Raw genomic sequence first — 18,679 nt, 5'->3', positions numbered from 1 at the left:
ATACAATTACAGTAACTGTTTTAATGTCTTTATCTATTACCTGTTTATGGGAAACACAGAGATAGAGGAACACATTAAATAATACCTCAGGGTATAATCAGTAAAGTACAGAATGTAGGAAAATCCAGGACCAACTATTAATTTCTTTAACATATAAAGTGCATGGAAAGAAAAATGTTTTAAGATTTTTCACCAAATACAATGTGATGGGAATTCCCTGGCAGTGCAATGGTTAGGACTCCACACTTTCACTGCCAAAAGTATAGGTTCAATCTCTCAGCAGGCAACTAAGATATCCTGCAAGCTGCATGGTGCAGTCAAAATAAAAATTTGTTGTTGTCATTCAGTTGCTCAGTTGTGTCTGACTCTTTGCGACACCATGTACAGCATGCCAGGCTTCCCTGTCCTTCACTAACTCCCAGAGTTTGCTCAAACTCATGTCCATTGAATCCATGATGCCATCCAACCATCTCATCCTCTCATCCCTTCTCCTCCTCCCCTCAATCCTTCCCAGCACCAGGGTCTTTTTCAATGAGTCTACTCTTTAGATCAGGTGGCCAAAGTATTGGAGCTTCAGCATCAGTTCTTCCAATGAATATTCAGGGTTGATTTCCTTTAGGATTGACTGGTTGGATCTCCTTGCAGTCCAAGGGACTCTCAATAGTCTTCTCCAGCACCACAGTTCAAAAGCATCAGTTCTTTGGTGACAATATACAGCCTTGACATATTCCTTTCTTAGTTTTGAACCAGTGAGTTGTTCTGTGTCGGTTCTAACTACTGCTTCTTGATTTGCATAGAGGTTTCTCAGGAGGCAGGTAAGGTGGTCTGGTTAGGTAGTCCAATTCTTACATCCATACATGACTACTAGAAAAACCATAGGTTTGACTGTACAGACCTTTGTCAGCAAAATGTCTCTGCTTTTCATTACACTGTCTAGGTTTTTCATAGCTATGACAAGGAGCAGGCGTCTTTTAATTTCATGGCTGCAGTCACCATCCACAAGAAAATATAAAGTCTGTCACTGTTCCTGTTTCCCCCCATCTATTTGCCATGAAGTGATGGGACCAGATGCTGTGATCTTTGTTTTTGAATGTTGAGTTTTAAACCAGCTTTTTCACTCTCCTCTTTCACCTTCATCAAGAGATTCTTTAGCTCTTATTTGTTTTCTGCCATTAGGGTGGTGTCATCTGCATATCTGAGGTTATTGATATTTCTCCCAGCAATCTTGATTCCATCTTGTGCTTCATCCAGCCTGGCATTTCACATGATGTACTCTGCCAAGAAGTTAAATAAGCAAGGTGACAATATACAGCCTTGACATACTCCTTTCCCAATTTTGAACTAGTGAGTTATTCCGTGTCTGGTTTTAACTGTTGCTTCTTGATTTGCACACAGGTTTCTCAGAAGGCAGGTGAGGTAGTCTGGTATTCCCATCTCTTTAAGAATTTTCTACAGTTTGCTATGATCCACACAGTCAAAGGCAATGAAACAGAAATAGATGTTTTTCTGGAATTCTCTTGCTTTTTCTATGCTCCAGCAGATGTTGGAAATTTGATCTCTGGTTCTTCTGCCTTTTCTAAATCCAGCTTGTAAATCTGGAAGTTCTCAATTCATGTACTGTTGAAGCCTAGGTTGAAGAATTTTGAGCTAGCATGTGAAATGAGCACAATTGTGCGGTAGTTTGAACTTTCTATGGCATTGCCTTTCTTTGGGACTGGAATGAAACTGCCCTTTTCCTGTCCTGTGGCCACTGCTGAATTTTCCAAATTTGCTGGCATATTGAGTGCAGCACTCTAACAACATCATCTTTTAGGATTTGGAATAGCTCAGCTGGAATTCTATCACCTGCACTAGCTTTATTCATAGTAATGCTTCCTAAATAAACTTAAAAAATAAAGAAGAATCATTAAAAAATACAATGTGAGGACTTTGTCTGAATCCTGACTTGAAGATACAAACTATATGAAACGCTTGTGAGAAAATTGGGGAAATTTGTTAGTGAAACTGTTACTCACTCAGTTGTATCCTGACTCTTTGCGACCGCATGGACTGTAGCCCACCAGGCTCCTCTGTCTATGGAATTCTCCAGGCAAAAATACTGGAATGGATAGCCATTCCCTTCTCTAGGAGATCTTCCTGATCCAAGGATGAAACCGGGTCTCTTGCTTTGCAGGGAAATTATTGCCTGTCAATTTTTTTAAGATAAATGATTTTGTTGTTCTTAAAAACAGAACTTACATTTTAGAGATACATAGTAAAATATTTATGATTGAAATAATATGCTACTGTGATTTGCTTCAGAATAATCCAGGGAGGGAAAGAAAAGTTGAGGATACAGAAGGAACACATGGGTCATGGGATGGTAACTGTTAAAGTTGAGTAATGAGAGCACAGTAGTTCATTATACTATTCTCTCTGCTTTTGCAGTGTCGTTGTGTTGTGTTCGGTTGCTCAGTCATGTCTGACTCTGTGCCCTATGGACTGTAGCCCTCCAGGCTCCTGTCCATGAAATTTCCCAAACAGGAATATTGGAGTGGATTTCCATTTCCTCCTCCGGGGGACCTTCCCAACCCAGGGATTGAATCCAAGTCTCCTGTGTCTCCTGCATTACCGGTGAATTCTTTACTGCTGAGCCACTGAGGAAGCCCCACTTTTGCAAAAGTTGATTTTTTTTCCCCATAATTAAAGAAAAATCAGATATTCTCTTCTCTGAAAAGACTTATCATATTCTCTCCCTACACCTAATAGAATTAATTATGCTCAAGACTGTTCTCCTACCATCCAAACAAATTAAACACTTGTTTATTTTCAAGTTGTTCTCCCTAATTCGGCTATAAATCCCTTTGGAGCAAAGATTATGTTTTACACATTTTCTACTCTTTGTATTCCTATCACCAACCCAGAGTTGGGATGCTCAATAAATGGTGGTGAATTGGCAGCTCTCTACCCTAACTCGCCAAGGTGCTTATGACAGATATGCTGACTCTGTCGTGCAGAATCAAATTTCAAGTTAGATCTTATGTGCTTTATAAATTCAAATCATACTGCATATGGCAAAGGAGCCCAAAAAGTTCTAACGTAAAAACTCAGATAATGAAACTGTCAAAATAAACCTGGAATCTAGCAGGGATTGGCAGGGTCAGAAGTACTGAAATTGTTGTAAAGTTCATTGTGTACTTCCCTTCCTCACAAGTATGCATTACACTGACCTTTGCAAAGTCCTGTCCTGCCCTGCCTTTCTCATAGGACTGCTCTAAGTCTCAAGCAAGATAGGATAATCCACTTGAAAGAGCTTTAAAAAAAAAAAAAACTGGAAAGCAGCATAAAGTTTAAAGCTCCAAGGCACGAAGGCATCTTAGGGAGCACATCATTTTAACTATTGGAAGATGTGACCCTGGATGAAACTGTTCAGTAGGCAAAGCATGTTTGGGGTGATTATACATTTGATCCTTGAACAACAAATGTTCAGACACTGCAGATCCACTTATATGCAGATATTTTTCAATAAATATGGTACTTGTATTTTCACATTTCAGATCTTTAAACGCAGGGGAAAATCTGTGCTTGATTAGAGACTACAATATGTGGAATCAAAAGAACTAGGAATTGAGTCCTGATTCTATCCAAACTTTTTCAGCCCTTGAGTGAGTCATTTATCAATTCTTTGTTTTTGAGTCAGAGATAGCATGACAGAGGATTTTCCACTGCAAGGGAGGTGGGAGGGTGATAGACGCCCCTTACCCACCCAACCTTGTTCAGGAGTCAACTGTATATATATATGAATATCTTTTTTCCTTTCTTGAATTATAAATACACACACAGCATCTATTATACCCTTGGTTTTGTGCTAGGTGCTAGTGACACAGTGAGGACAGGTAGGTGTCCAAGACCTATCCTTGGAGACCACCTAATCCTAGGCTATTTTTAAGTCTTCACATACCCACATACTTCCCACCCCTAGGTGCTCCTTATTCATGCTGTTCACTCTCCTGATTGACTTATTTATTAAGTTATTTACATGTTTGTGTATTTATTGACTTATCTTTTTAATGAAGAATTTCACTTTTTCAAGTTTTCTACATGTGCTCTTAGCACACGACTGTGGGCAAGTGACCTGTGAATTCCTGTGTCATTTACAAGGAAGGCAATTTTGGGAGGACCTTCCGGAGCTGTCTCCTCCCAACTATCGATGAGATTTATGTTTTAAGCCAGACCATTTTACATGGTGCTAAATTTCAGGAGTTGTTATAAGGGCGTATGTCTCTGGATAATTCATAAGTTGGATATTGGTTTTATACGACTTTCTGTATTTGTGTTATATTTACAATAACTGTTAATAATAAATATCTCTTTCAAAATTCACACAATTGTTCACTATTTATAACGACAATACGGCGCAGATGCTGGCCACTGGCGGGATCGGAGTGACCAGGAATGTCTGGTCAGCGGTGAGGGCTACCTGTCTGCCACCTCTGGCCTCAAATGGTACCATCCAGTCGGCTACAAGAGGGCAAAACTACTAATGACAATAACAACGATAAGGTTATAATACCAGTCACTGTAATAATATATCCGAGAGTGAAATTCGCATCCGCCAAATCGTAGTAAGCACTAGGAATCGCGTTCCCGCATGGCCTCCAGACGCGGGACTGCAGGGACTGCAGGGACTGCGGACGCCGCGGCTCTCCTAGCGCCCCTGACCGCCCCTTGTCACTCTCGGGCCAGCAGGGTGGGCGGGGCCCACTGGGAGGGGCGGAGCCTGGTGGGCGGGGCGGGGCGCCGAGCCCACAGCAGAAGGTGGGGCCGAGGGGTAGGAGGAGGTGGACTGGCGGCTGGGCGGGGCGCGCTCGGGCCTCAGCTCCTCACGCGCCGCACTCGCAGTCTCATATCCCGCGCCGCCGGGAGGCCCGGCGGCTAGCGCTGTCCGTGATCCGAGGCAGGAGCCGGAGGAGGAACCGCGGGTGCTGAGGTAGGCGTGTGGCCGCCCGCCGCGCGGCCCGGCGCTCTAGCGCTCCGGGTCCGGCCCGCGGGTTGTGGCGAGGCCGGGGGGCGGTGCGCGGAGGCCCGGGCGGGCGGGGCCGGGGCCTGGGGGCGGGGACCGGACTGGCCCGAGGGGCCAGCTGGGCTGGCCCGGCCGCGGAGGTCGGGGTTCGAGGCGGTACGGGCGCCGCCTCATGCCCAGCTTGGTCCCGGGCCTTGTCAGCCCGGGAGGTGTGAAAACGGCCTGCCCCGGGGCGCCCACGGACGAGCGGGCGGGGGACGGCCTGGTCCCTCCCACTTTTGGGGCTCCGGGGCCAGTTCACCCGTACAGCCCTCGGGAACTTGTTAATAGGAAAGCTTGGCAGAGAATCAAATGCCAACGTTTTGGAAGAACTGAGAGTCACGTCGTTAGGCGCTGAGGCTTTATTTTCCTTCCCCGCCCCCTGCCCAACCTCGGCCCGACTTGGCCAAAGAAGGATGTGTCACCAGCTCGGGGCCTCGGGCGGGATCCCGGGCCCGGCTGGGAGCGGGAGTACCTGAAACAAAGGTAAACGGGGGCCAGGCAGACCTCGGCCCTGCCCCGTGGCTGCCACTGGGCCGCCCCGGTGGGTCTTACTCCGCGCCGACGCCGGCCGCCGCCTCGGAGGGGCTTTCTCCTGGGGGACCTCTCGATGGAAACCAGCTGGCCGACGTTGGAGTTGATGTTGCATCTGCACTCTGCTGTGCTCACATCATTCCCAATCCTCTGACTCTGGTAAAGCTTAAGGAAACTGTATCCAGTTTTAGTGGTCAGCAAATGTAAGGGAGAATAAATTGCTGTCTGTAAATTATAAGGTATTTTCTTATTAGGAAATGATCTGGAAACACGAAATAAAAGTTTTTTAACATGTAAGCAAGAAAAAGAGTGATTTGTATGCCTTCCAAAATCTGAGGAAGTGTTCCTCCTCAAATCATTTATGTACAAAACTTCGCCCAAACCTTCTGTGCCAGGCGTTTTTCTTTGTTCTTGGTTAGTCTCAGGCCTCAGTTTCTGGAGAGAACACCCACTCCGAGACCCTGAGAATGGCCATACTAGAGTAGAGTGTGTGCTTTCAGCTCAGTAGGCAGCAGGCTTGTGTTACAGTAAAACACTGTTTTCTTTCTTTCTTTCTATTTTAAATTATCTGAACTTAATTTCTTCCAGGAGTATCTATAACTTTTAGTGAAAGCCTTTAAAAAAATCTACAGATTACTCCTAATTTACATGTACAATTCATTTACATTTATTGCATCCTATCCTCTCTGGCACAAGAACTTAATAGCATGAGATGCTTGTGGAAAAACTTGGATCTTGGGAGCTCAGAAACTGAGTACAGAGGAAAGAAAGTTTAAAAAAAAAATGGAGAAGCCCTTTTTTAAAAAAACTGGAGAAATCTTTACCAGAACCAACCTGGCTATTGAGTTCAAAAATAGCTTTATTACAAGTAATCTGAACATTAAGGAGTTAAAGATTTTTTTGTATTCGTATTTGCAAATTTTAAAATGCAGCTGACATTTTGAAGAGTGAATGGCCTATCTGACTTTATCTTAGTCTGAATTAATTTGGCCTTAATATTTTTAGCTGAAACCACTACCCTAAGAGAATGAAAGTTTTGTTTCAGCAAGAAGGGAATAAAGAAGTTGAGTAATATCAGGGTATGGGGTACTTGGGGCGGGGGGTGGGTACCTGTTCAAACCATAACTTTGCCTTTAAACACTTCACATTACCTCTGGCAGACAATTTACTCTGATATGGTCCCTGCCACCCTTCAACACACCAGCTTAAAGCTTTACTTCCTTTCTGAAGCTTTTCTTAACATCCTAACCCCACCCCACTTCCCCCTGCAAAAAAACACCACCATCTAGAATAGAACTGATCACCGTTTTGGTTATGACCTTACTCTAAATTAGAGATACGGTTGACATTTTGGACCAGATAATTCTTTTTGTGGAGGCTATCCTATGCATTATAGGTTGTTTAGCAGCATTCCTGACCTCTAGTTAATAGTTACCAGGAGTCCCCCTCCACACACACACAATTGTGACAAACAGTCACACAACCCACACAGTTGTAACACTCAAAAATGTTTCCAGACACTTCCTGATGTCCCCTGGAAGGGTCAAAATCACCCCCACTTGAGAATCACTGTTCTAAATGGACTGCTGTCTTAACACTAATGACAAATGCATTGTCATCATTTGCTTCTGTGTCAGTTTACTCTGCTAGGTTTGAAGGTAAGAGCAGTCAGTCATTTGTTCAGCAAACATGTGAGGGAGGGCCCAGTTTGCCAGGCAGACATGAATTTAGGTCTGGGAATACAGCAGTAAAAGCCACGGATGTTGTCTCTGCACTCTTGGACCATGTACAGGTACTATGAGTACCTATAAAAGGGGTACTGACCTAGTTTGGAAACTGGGGAACGTTTCCTTGGGTAATAACCTTTAAGGTGAGGTAGACTCGAGAAAAAATAGAAGTTACAAGGTGAAGCTTAGGGGGACAGTCTGCAGAATGTCTGCAGCGGGTCCTACTCCCTCCCCCAGCTTCCAGTTTTCCCATACCTTCCAAAGTGGTCATCACTGTTAGTAGTTTTATGTATCATTCTAGACATTTTCTAGAATTGTCATTCTAGAAATGTCATTAACATTCAAGCAAACACATATTCTTTCTGTTGTTTACACAAACAGCATACTGGTATACACTGTTCTGTTTCTTGTTTTGTTCTCTTAACGATGTCCTGGAAATCTTTCCATTCTAGTACATAGTGTTCTTATTCTTTTGAATGACTATCTAGTATTCCATTGTATAGATACACCACAGATTATATAACCGTTCCTCTATTGAGGGACATTTAAATTGTTTCCAGTAATTTACTATAAGAAATAGTATTATGCATATGCTAGTTCATATGTGTGTGAATATATTTGTAGGATAAATTCCTAGAAGTGCAATTGTTGGGTCAAATATGTATACACACAAACATCTGTAAATATTTGTGGTTGTAAAAGATTATTCTTATCAAATTGGAGAGAATGAGTGAATGTTGGGAGAAAAATGATTCTAAATTACAGTGTGCTATAGAGTGAATTGCATCCCCCTAAAATTGCTTTTTGAAGCCCTACTCCCTAATGTGACTATATTTGAAGGTAGTATTTAGGAGATAATTAAGGTTAAATGAGGTCATAAGGGTGGGGCCCTAATCCAATAAAATTGGTGGCTTTACAAGAAGAGGAGGAAGGGAAGGCCATGTGAGCACACAGTGAGAAGGTAGCCATTTACATGCCAGGCAGAGTCCTTACCAGAAACCAGCCTTGCCAGACATTGATATGGGAGGTCTATCCTCCAGAACTGTAAGAAAACAAATTTCTGTTGTTTAAGCTGTCCAGTCTGTGGTATTTTACTGTGGCAACTTGAGCTGGCTAATACTGTCAATCTTTAGGATCCACTGGGGATTGGTTCTGGGACCCTCTTCGATACCAAAATCCATGGATGCTCAAGTCCCTTATATAACATGGTGTAATACAGTCAGGCCTCCATATCTGCAGGTTTTCATCCATGGATACAGAGGGAAACTACACTGTGGAAAGGTAGAGAAAAACTGGTAGCTGGGACCGAGCTGATAACAGAGGAAATGAAGGGAAGTGGATAGATGCAAGGGATATATTTAGGAGGTGTAATCAATAGGATTTGATGAGTGGCATGGTACAAGCAGTGAGAAAGAGACATACATGCATAGGATGAAGCCCAGGTTTCTTGCTTGCCCAGCCAGGTGAATGGTTCTGGTACCTGAACTAGAGAACATTGGAAGGACAAATGGTTGAGGTAGTTTAAATTACAGTTCACTTTGGGACTGGTGAGAAGCGGAGATGTCACATGAGCATTTGCTGATTCAAATCCAGAGCCCAGAAGAGTGGGATGAACAGGGGATACACATATTTAGGTATAAATTGAAGGGCATAGATGGAATTAACCAGCAGAGAGGTTGTACACCCTCAGCCCACAGCTGAATCTGCTTTACAGATTTGTGTTGTTTTTCACATACAGTGGTGGTAGTGGTGGTTTAATTTTGAGCTAGTTGCCAATAATTTAAAATGTTAAAATTTCCCATGAAAATCTAGATTTAGGGCTTTTCTTTAAAAGTATGAAGATGTAGCACTACTGATCTGGCTTTCCCATGTGGGAACAATTGAGCACAGCTGATCCCAGCTGCTTTCTAGTCCACCAAAGAGCCTACCACTACCTAAGACTTATTCCTGGCCTGCTTTGTTTATTTTCTTTTCTGACCCTATAGGCACTTGAGTGTGGAATCCCTGCTGTAGGGAGAAAGTATGGAATAGTGATTCTCATTTTCGTGGCACATGGAAACACTGAATGGTTAAAAAATACTGTTGCTGGAGCCTACCTCAGAAATTTCTTTTTCTGTTTGTTAGTTGCTAGGTCCTGTCCAACTCTGCAACCTTCCAGACTGTAGCCCACCACGCTCTTCTATGCTTGGGATTTTCCAGGCAAAGCATACTGGAATGGGTTGCCATTTTCTTCTCCAGGGGATCTTCCCTACTCAGGGATCAAACCTGAATCTCCTGCCTGCGTGGCAGGCAGATTCTTTACATCTGGGCCTCTAGGGGAGCCCCTGTTTCTGTTTATTTTTTCTGAATTTCAGCCTTGGATTTTTAAAGTCCTCAGGTGTTTCCACTGAGCAGTGGAAGTTGAGAACCATCGTGGAAGTGAGAGGAGGGCTCAGCCCTACCATTTCAAAGTTGGGTCCAGGAGGGTAGCCCCAGAAAAGTGATGAGAAGTGGCAAGAGAGGTACAGTGGATGGTAACCTGCTTGCAGTTAAGATGTGCAAACTTAACCCAATACATTGAAATTGTTTCTAGTTAGATGAAAGAAAGTGTTCCAAACAGCAGGTATACTTACTGTTTGTTTTGCATGTATGCATATATTCTACTCATTACTGCATAAAGTTATACATACAAAAAACAGGCTTTACTTAGTAGGCCATTTAAAGAATTTTCAAGAATAATTTAAACTGTATTTGATTTTTGTCTTAGAAACTCATTTTCAAATTTAATTCCAGTTTAAGATGTGTCATGAAAGGCAAGGTAAGAGAGTATTTTAATAAGAGGAGTCCTCAAGTAAAGATGTAGACCGAAAATGCTATATTGAATTTAGCAAGATGGAGTCTTTGACCTCAGTAACAACTGCTTTAGATTGAAAAAAGCAGAAACCAGATTGAAGTGAATAGAAAGTAAGGAAATGGAAATTGTGAATGTTGGAAAAATCTTTTGAGAAGTTTAGCCAATAGAGGAGTGATGAGAGAGAGGGAGGTGTCTTATATGTCTCTATGGGAGGCACTTAGCCTGTGTTGTTACCCAGATGCTTCTCCTGACTTTTCAAGGAGGTATCTCAGAGGTGCCTGATTACCCCTCTACCCCATTCCAAGGGGTCTTGTTTGCATTTGTTTTGGAGACTTTGTGCTTGTCCCTGAGGAGGTATTTTTCCAGGACTCTTGAGACTCAGATGTTGGTGATTATGCCCTTAGTCTGTTTCTTATCTGGAAAGCCATCGATCCTAAAGGCCAGCAGCACTCCAGTGACCCTGACATCATCTTTTCAGTGAATTGATGAACAAAGACCAGATTGTCAGCATGTTGAAAATGTAACACTTGGCTTGGTCAGGGAATATGTATCTATGTGTCATTCCTAGGAGTAGTCTTTGCAGCTATTATTTTCTCCTAATTAACTTTATCTTGCAGTTTGGTTTTCCAGTTGCGTGCATGTAACATTTCTGATACTTTGAAATCTTTATCGCTGATGGTGATTAAAAGGTATGGAGGATTAGGCCCTCATTGAGCTCAGAATAAGAGAACACCAAACAAACTGGTTTCCAGAAGGCTGTTTGAATGCTGTTGCCTGAAGACTTTAGGTTAGAGTGACTCTCTGGAGTGAGTTGTCATGCAGATGTTCACTACCAATCTGTCTTTTATCCATTTCTGCCTCATTGGCAATGGTAATCTGACACAGGAAGGTTTAAAGGTCAGTTTTACACATCATATTTCTAAGAGTTGTGATCTACCAGCAGGATAGAAATCACAGGGGTTGGAAAATGCCAAGGATTGTTAGTAAAAAATGGTATTTATTAGTTGAAGGCAAAAACCCCATTGGCTGTACTCTTTTTGCAAACAGTATCATCTCATAAGGGATTGTCCTTCACAGCTGTCATTGATTCATCAGTTATGTGAATAATGGTTAACTTCTAAATGAAGGATGACTTTGTGATATGAATAGCAGGCCTTGGTTTAAGAAGGTTTACATTGGGAGTCTATGATAAGAAAATATTGTACTTAGAAACTTTTGTGCTTAGTCAATTGTAGGAATTCTGTTATCACAAATATAGTTAGGTACTATGCCTGTTGGTTCCCCATGTGGCGCAAGTGGTAAAGACTCTGCCTGCCAGTGCAGGAGACACAAGAAACGTGGATTCAATCCCTGGGTGGGGAAGATCCCCTGGAGAAAGAAAATGGCAATTCACGCCAGTGTTTCTTGCCTGGAAAATTCCATGGACAGAGGAGCCTGGTGGGCTACAGTCCATGGGGTTGCAAAGAGTCAGACACGACTGAGCACGTACACACACATACACACACACAATGCATGCACGTGCACACACACACACCCACTATGCCTGATGGTGCTAGATGGAGGGAAAAGTTCACTGCCAAAGTTGTCCAGAGTACCTTTGGTTTATAAAGGAGGAAATGGCACATGGTAAGAGAATTGAGTCAGTTCTTGGGTGCATGGCCTTAATGTGTCAAGTGTGAGCTGTGTGATTTATTGTTTTTATTGAGTTAAAATTCATGTAACATAAAATTAACTGTTTCAGTCATTTTAAAGTGTACGATTCAGTGAATCTCAATACATCTACAGTGTTGAACAACCATCACCATTATCTAATTTCAGAACATTTTTATCATCCCAGAGGGAAACCCTGTACCCATTAAGCAGTCGCTCCTCATCCCTTTCTCCCCCTATTTCCTGGTGACCACCAGTTTGCTTTCTTTCTCTATGAAGTTGTTTATCCTGGACATTTCATATAAATGGAATCACAGAATATGTGACTTCCTGTGTCTGGCTTCTTTCATTTAGCATGAAGTTTATAAGGTTCGTTCATGTTGTAGCATGTGTTCCTTTCTTTGAATAATAATTCCATTGAATGGATATACTACATTTTGTTTATCCATTTATCAATTGATGGGCATTTCCATTGTTTATACCTTCTGGCTACTGTAAATAGTGCTACCAAGAACATTTGTGTACCAGTTTTTACTTGAATATCTGTTTCAGTGCTTTTGTGTATATACCTGGCGTGGAATTGTGGACCATCTGGTAATTCTAAATTTATCTTTTTGAGTAGCCACCATACTGTTTTCCACAGCAACTGCACCATTTTACATTTTCACTATCAGTGTTTGAAAGTTTCAGTTTCTCCATGTCCTCATCAACACTTGTTATTTTCTGGGTTTGTTTTGGTTTTGGTCATAGCCATCCTAGTGGGTGTGAAGTGATATTTCACACTGTGAAAATATTTCACACTGTGATTTTGATTTGCATTACTTTAATGCTTTGCATCTTTTAATGTGTTTTTTGGCCATTTTATTGGAGAGATGTCTATTCAAGTTCTTGGCCTGTTTTTTAATTGGGTTGTCTGTCCTTTTGTTGTTGTGTAGTTAAGAGTTCTTTATATATTCTGGTTACCAGACCCTTGTCAGATATATGATCCTTCAGCAACTACCAAGAGTCTTCCATTCTATTAATAGTGCCTAGTGAGTCATGATGTAACTAGAGGACTAGTACTCAGCCAGTCACAGGACCCCAGGTGCAAAAGATATTTGGTTAGGTTGTACCCATACAAAATTGAAAGTATTTTTTTCTTGTTGAGCATGTACTTGTCAAATTCTGTTACTGTTCCTCTCAAATTTAAGGATAGCTGTTCTAGGTATGTGAGTCATAGTTTTCAATATGAAAGAGTTTTCAGGCATTGAAGGAGAATGAAAGCAGTTCTTTTTATTGGACCAAGAATTTCACATTTCATTGTACCAACTTTAAACTTCTAAAACTAAGACTATTTCCTGAATCAGTGGTTAGTGATTTCATTCACTTTAGTCAACAAATATTTATTGATTTATCACTATGTGCCTGGCACTTTACCAAACACTAGAGATACAGTGCCTTGTGATACAAACCCAAACTCTATCTTGACCCTCCTCTTGATCCTTCTCCACATCTGTTCCTCTCTGTTGTCTCACTTACCGAGAGACAGTTAAGTTCCTTTCCACCAGTCTCTCTTGAGCCCCCTCTCTTTGAGTCAGGACTTTACCTTCAACAGTGCTGACTCCAGTGAGTAAGTTTTCAGTCTTTTTCTTGCTTGACCTTTCAACAGCATTTTGCATAGTTGTTTATTACTTTCTTTGAAATACTTTCATCATTTAGTTTCCAAAATACTACATTCTCTAGATTTCTTCCTACCTTACTGGTGATTCTTTCTCAGTCTTTTTGCTCATTCCTCATCATCTTCCTGACCTCTGAGAGTTGGAGTGCTGCTTATTCCTGAAACTTCCAATCTTCCTTATCAACCCTATTTCCTTTTCATTTTACCCAGTCTCATGATGTTAAATACATACCAAAGACTACCAATTTTTTTCTCCAAGTTACACCTCTCCTCTGAACCTCATATTCTGTTACCTAAGTGCCTACTTGACCTCTCCATTTGGCTGTCTGACAGGTATCTCAAAACTGAACTCCTAATCTTCCCCTATAAAACCCACTCTTCCCACAGCCTGTCCTGTCTCAGTAAATAGCAGCTCCATTATTCCAGTAGCCCAGGCCAAAAATATTGGCATCATCTCTGACTCGCTTCTCTTTCACCCATTCAGTCTATCAGCCAACTCTCTTGGCTCTGCCAAGAGAATGCATCTAGAATTGGTAACATCCCAATATCTCTACTGCTTCTACCTTGTCCAGACCACCATTGTATCTCATCTGGATTATTGCCACAGCCTCTTTTCCCCTCCTTCTACCCTTGCTCTCCTGGTAGCTAGAGGGACCCCATTAAAAGTAAGTTCTTGGACCTGGTCAGGACTCTTATGGTATCTGAGGTTGACTGAATGTTAACATATTAATAAAGGCTAATGTTTTTTGCATACTTACTACTTGCCAGGCACTGTTCCAGGTGCTTTCCTGGATAAAAGTATGAGACCTGTGCAACAACCCTACCAAGTGGATTCTTTACTGCTGAGCCACCTATTGGAAGACAGAAGAACACAGGCAGGAGATCAAACCCTGAGCCTTTGGAGTGGGAGCACTGGCTCCAAGACCCTAGATTACAAGAGAACTAACCCTGTGGAGTATCAAATAGTGATAATTCACACAAAGGAAACCACTTGAATACAAGACCCAGCATCACCTAACCACCAGTGACACCCTGTGCAGGATGCCTCATCTAAACAACAAACAAAACAAAAATACAAACCAAATCATCAGCAGACAGGATTAGCACCTCACTCAGCCTTGCCCATCAGAGGAAAAACAAACAAACAAAAACTCAGCACAAATCTTACCCTATATAAAGCTTACAGAAACCACTGGACCAACCTTAGGAGAGCAGAAACCAAAAGGAAGAAAGAATTCAACCTTGAAGCCTGGGAAAAGGAGACCTCAAACACAATAAGTTAAAAGAAAATAATGAAAAGGCAGAGAAATATTAACAGAAATGAAGGAACAAACTAGAAACACAGAAGTCCAAATAAATGAAGAGGAAATAGGCAAACCACCTGAAAAAGAATTCAGAATAATGATGGTAAAGGTGATCAAAAACCTTGAAAACAAAATGGAGAAAATGAAAGAATCAATTAACAAAGACCTAGAAGAATTAAAGAATAAACATACAGAGACAACACAATTACTGAAATTAAAAATACTCTAGAAGGAATCAATAGCAAAATATCTGAAGCAGAAGAACAAATCAGTGAGCTGCAAGATAAAATGGTGGAAATAACTTCTGAAGAGCAGAATAAATTAAAAAGAATGAAAAGAAATGAGGATAGTCTCAGAGACTTCTGGGACCCTATCAAACACACCCACATTTGAATTGTAGGGGTCCCAGAAGGAGAACAGAGAAGGCAGTGGCAACCCACTCCAGTACTCTTGCCTGGAAAATCCCATGGACGGAGGGGCCTGGTGGGCTGCAGTCCATGGGGTCGCTAGGAGTCAGACACGACTGAGCGACTTCACTTTCACTTTTCACTTTCATGCGTTGGAGAAGGAAATGGCAACCCACTCCAGTGTTCTTGCCTGGAGAATCCCAGGGACGGGGGAGCCTGGTGGGCTGCCGTCTATGGGGTTGCACAGAGATATGACTGAAGCGACTTAGCAGCAGCAGCAGCAGCAGGAGAAGAGAAAAAGAAAGGGTATGAAAAAATTTTTGAAGAGATTATAGTTGAAAATTTCCCCAACATGGCAAAGGAGTCAATCAAGTCCAAGAGGCACAAAGAGGCCCATACAGGATAAACCCAAGGGGAAACATGCCAAGACACATACTAACCAAACTAACAAAGACTAAACACAAAGAAAGAATATTAAAAGCAGCAAGGATGAAGCAACAAGTAACATACATACTTAACTTATGCTTAACAGCTGATCTTTGAGCAGAAACTCTGCAGGCCAGAAGGGAATGGCAGGATATATTTAAAGTACTGAAAGGGAAAAATCTACAACCAAAATTACTGTACCCAGCAAGGACCTCATTCAGAATTGATGGAGAAATCAAAAGCTTTTCAGACAAGCAAAAGTTAAGAGAATTCAGTACCACCAAGCCAGCTTTATACCAAATGTTAAAGGGTCGTATATAGTCAAGAAATACAAGAGAAGAGAAAAGATCTACAACATCAACCCCAAACAATTACAAAAAGGCAATAGGTATATATATATATTCCTATTGATATATATATTATTGATATATATATATATCAATAATTACTCTAAATGTAAATGGATTAAATGCTCCAACCAAAAGACACAGACTGGCTGAATGGATACAAAAACAAGACCCATCTATATATGCTGTATACAAGAGACCCACATCAGACCTAAAGACACATATAGACTGAAAGTGAGAGGATGGAAAAATATATTCCATGCAAATGGGAAGCAAAAGAAAGCTGGAGTAGCAATCCTTATATCAGACAAAATAGATCACAAAATAAAGAACATTACAAGAGATAAGGAAGGGCACTACATAATGATCAAGGGATCAATCCAGGAGGAAGACGTAACAATTGTAAATATCTATGCACCCAACATAGGAACACCTCAATACATAAGACAAACACTAATGGACATAAAAGGAGAAATGGACCATAACACAATAATGGTAGGAGACTTTAACACCCCACTCACACCAATGGACAGATCATCAAAACAGAAATTTAATAAGGAGACATGTATTAAATGCTACATTAGATGAGGTGGGTCTCATTGATATCTTCAGGACATTCCATCCAAATGCAGAATACACCTTCTTCTCAACTGCACATGGTACATTCTCCAGGATAGACCGCATCTTCAGTCACAAATCAAACCTCAGTAAATTTAAGAAAATTAAAATTATATCAAGCATATTCTCTGACCACAGTGAGACTAGCTATAAGACTAGATATCAATTATAAGAAAAAACTGTAAGAAACAAAAACACATGGAGATTAAACAACACATTTCTAAATAACCAACAGGTTACTGAAGAAATCAAAGGGGAAATCAAAAACTTTCTAGAAACAAATAACAATGAAAACATGACAACTCAAAACCTATGGAATGCAGCAAAGGCAGTTCTAAGAGGTAAGTTTACAGCAATACAGTCCTACCTCAATAAACAAGAAAAACATCGAATAGACAACCTAACTTTACACCTAAAACAACTGGAAAAAGAAGAACAAAGAAAACTCCAAAATTAGTAGAAGGAAAGAAATCATAAAGATCCTAACAGAAATAAATGAAAAAGAAAGAAACAGTAGTAAAGATTAATAAAACTAAAAGCTGGTTCTTTGAGAAGATAAACAAAATTGACAGGCCCTTTGCCAGACTCATCAAGAAAAAAAGAATCAAATCAACAAAATTAGAAATGAAAAAGGAGAGGTTACAACAGACAATACAGAAATACAAAGGATTATAAGAGACTATCATGAACAGCTATATGGCAATAAAATGGATAACCTGGAAGAAATGGACAGATTCTTAGAAAAGTTCAATCTTCCAAGACTGAACCAGGAAGAAGTAAGAATTATGAACAACCCAGTTACAAGCACTAAAATTGAATCTGTGATTAAAAATCTCCCAAAAAAAAGCCCAGGACCAGATAGCTTCACAGGAGAATTCTATCAAACATTTACAGAAAAGCTAATGCCTATCCTTCTAAAACTCTTTCAAGAAATTGCAGAGGAAGGAACACTTCCAAACTCATTCTTTGAGGCCACCATCACCCTGATACCAGAACCAGACAAAGACAACACAAAAAGAAAACTACAGGCCAATATCACTGATGAACATAGATGCAAAAATCCTCAACAAAATTTTAGCAAACAGAATTCAGCAACACATCAGAAAGCTCATACACCATGATCAACTTGGGTTTATTCCAGGAATGCAAGGATTCTTCAATGTATGTAAATCAATCAATGTGGTATACCATATTAACAATTGGTGATAACAATTGAAAGATAAAAACCATATGATCATCTCAATAGATTCAGAAAAAGCCTTTGACAAAATTCAGCACCCATTTGTGATTAAAACTCTTCAAAAAATGGGCATAGAAGGAACCTACCTCAACATAGTAAAAGCCATATATGATAAGCCTACAGCAAACATTCTCAATAGTGAAAAGCTGAAAGCATTCCCCCTAAGATCAGGAAGAAGACAAGGCTGTCCACTTTCACCACTATTATTCAACATAGTTCTGGAAGTCCTATCTACAGCAATCAGAGAAGAAAAAGAATTAAAAGGAATCCAGATCAGGAAAGAAGTAGTAAAGCACTCACTGTTTGCACATGACATGATACTGTACATAGAAAACCCTAAATATCGTATCAGAAAATTACTAGACCTAATCAGTGAATTTAGCAAAGTTGTAGGATACAAGATCAATACACAGAAATCACTTGCATTTTTATGTACTAACAATGAAAACTCAGAAAGAGAAATTAAGGAAACAATCCCATTCACTGTTGCAACAAAAAGAATTAAATATCTAGGAATATACTTACATAAGAAGACAAAAGAACTGTACACATAAAATTATAAGACACTGATGAAAGAAATCAAAGATGACATAAATGGATGGAGAGCTATTCCATGTTCCTGGGTAGGAAGAATCAATATTATGAAAATGACTACACTACCAAACAAACTACAGATTCAGTGCAATCCCTATCATATTACCAATGGCATTTTTTACAGAACTAGAACAAAAAATTTCACAATTCATGTGGAAACACAAAGCCCCCAAATAGCCAAAGAAGTCTTGAGAAAGAAGAATGGAGATGGAGGAATCAACCTTCCTGACTTCAGATTATATTACAAAGCTACAGTCATCAAGACAGTATGGAATTGGCACAAAAACAAAAATACAGACCA

At 40.7% G+C, this 18,679-nt stretch overlaps 1 protein-coding gene across 3 annotated transcripts in view; it reads left to right on the top strand.

The window, feature by feature from the left end:
- The first annotated feature begins 4,812 nt into the window (after positions 1-4,812).
- PPP2R3A (protein phosphatase 2 regulatory subunit B''alpha) overlaps positions 4,813-18,679 on the top strand; it is a 233,030-nt gene continuing 219,163 nt past the window's right edge. For all 3 annotated transcript variants that reach the window (XM_024996316.2, XM_024996309.2, XM_059889116.1), the window contains exon 1: positions 4,813-4,969. The gene's annotated coding sequence lies outside the window, so the exon portion shown is untranslated. The remainder of the gene's footprint in view (positions 4,970-18,679) is intronic.

Source organism: Bos taurus, chromosome 1, assembly GCF_002263795.3.
Source record: "Bos taurus isolate L1 Dominette 01449 registration number 42190680 breed Hereford chromosome 1, ARS-UCD2.0, whole genome shotgun sequence".
NCBI lineage: Eukaryota > Metazoa > Chordata > Mammalia > Artiodactyla > Bovidae > Bos > Bos taurus.
Note: the sequence above shows the minus strand (reverse complement) of the source record. Positions and strands in the feature narration are given on the sequence as shown.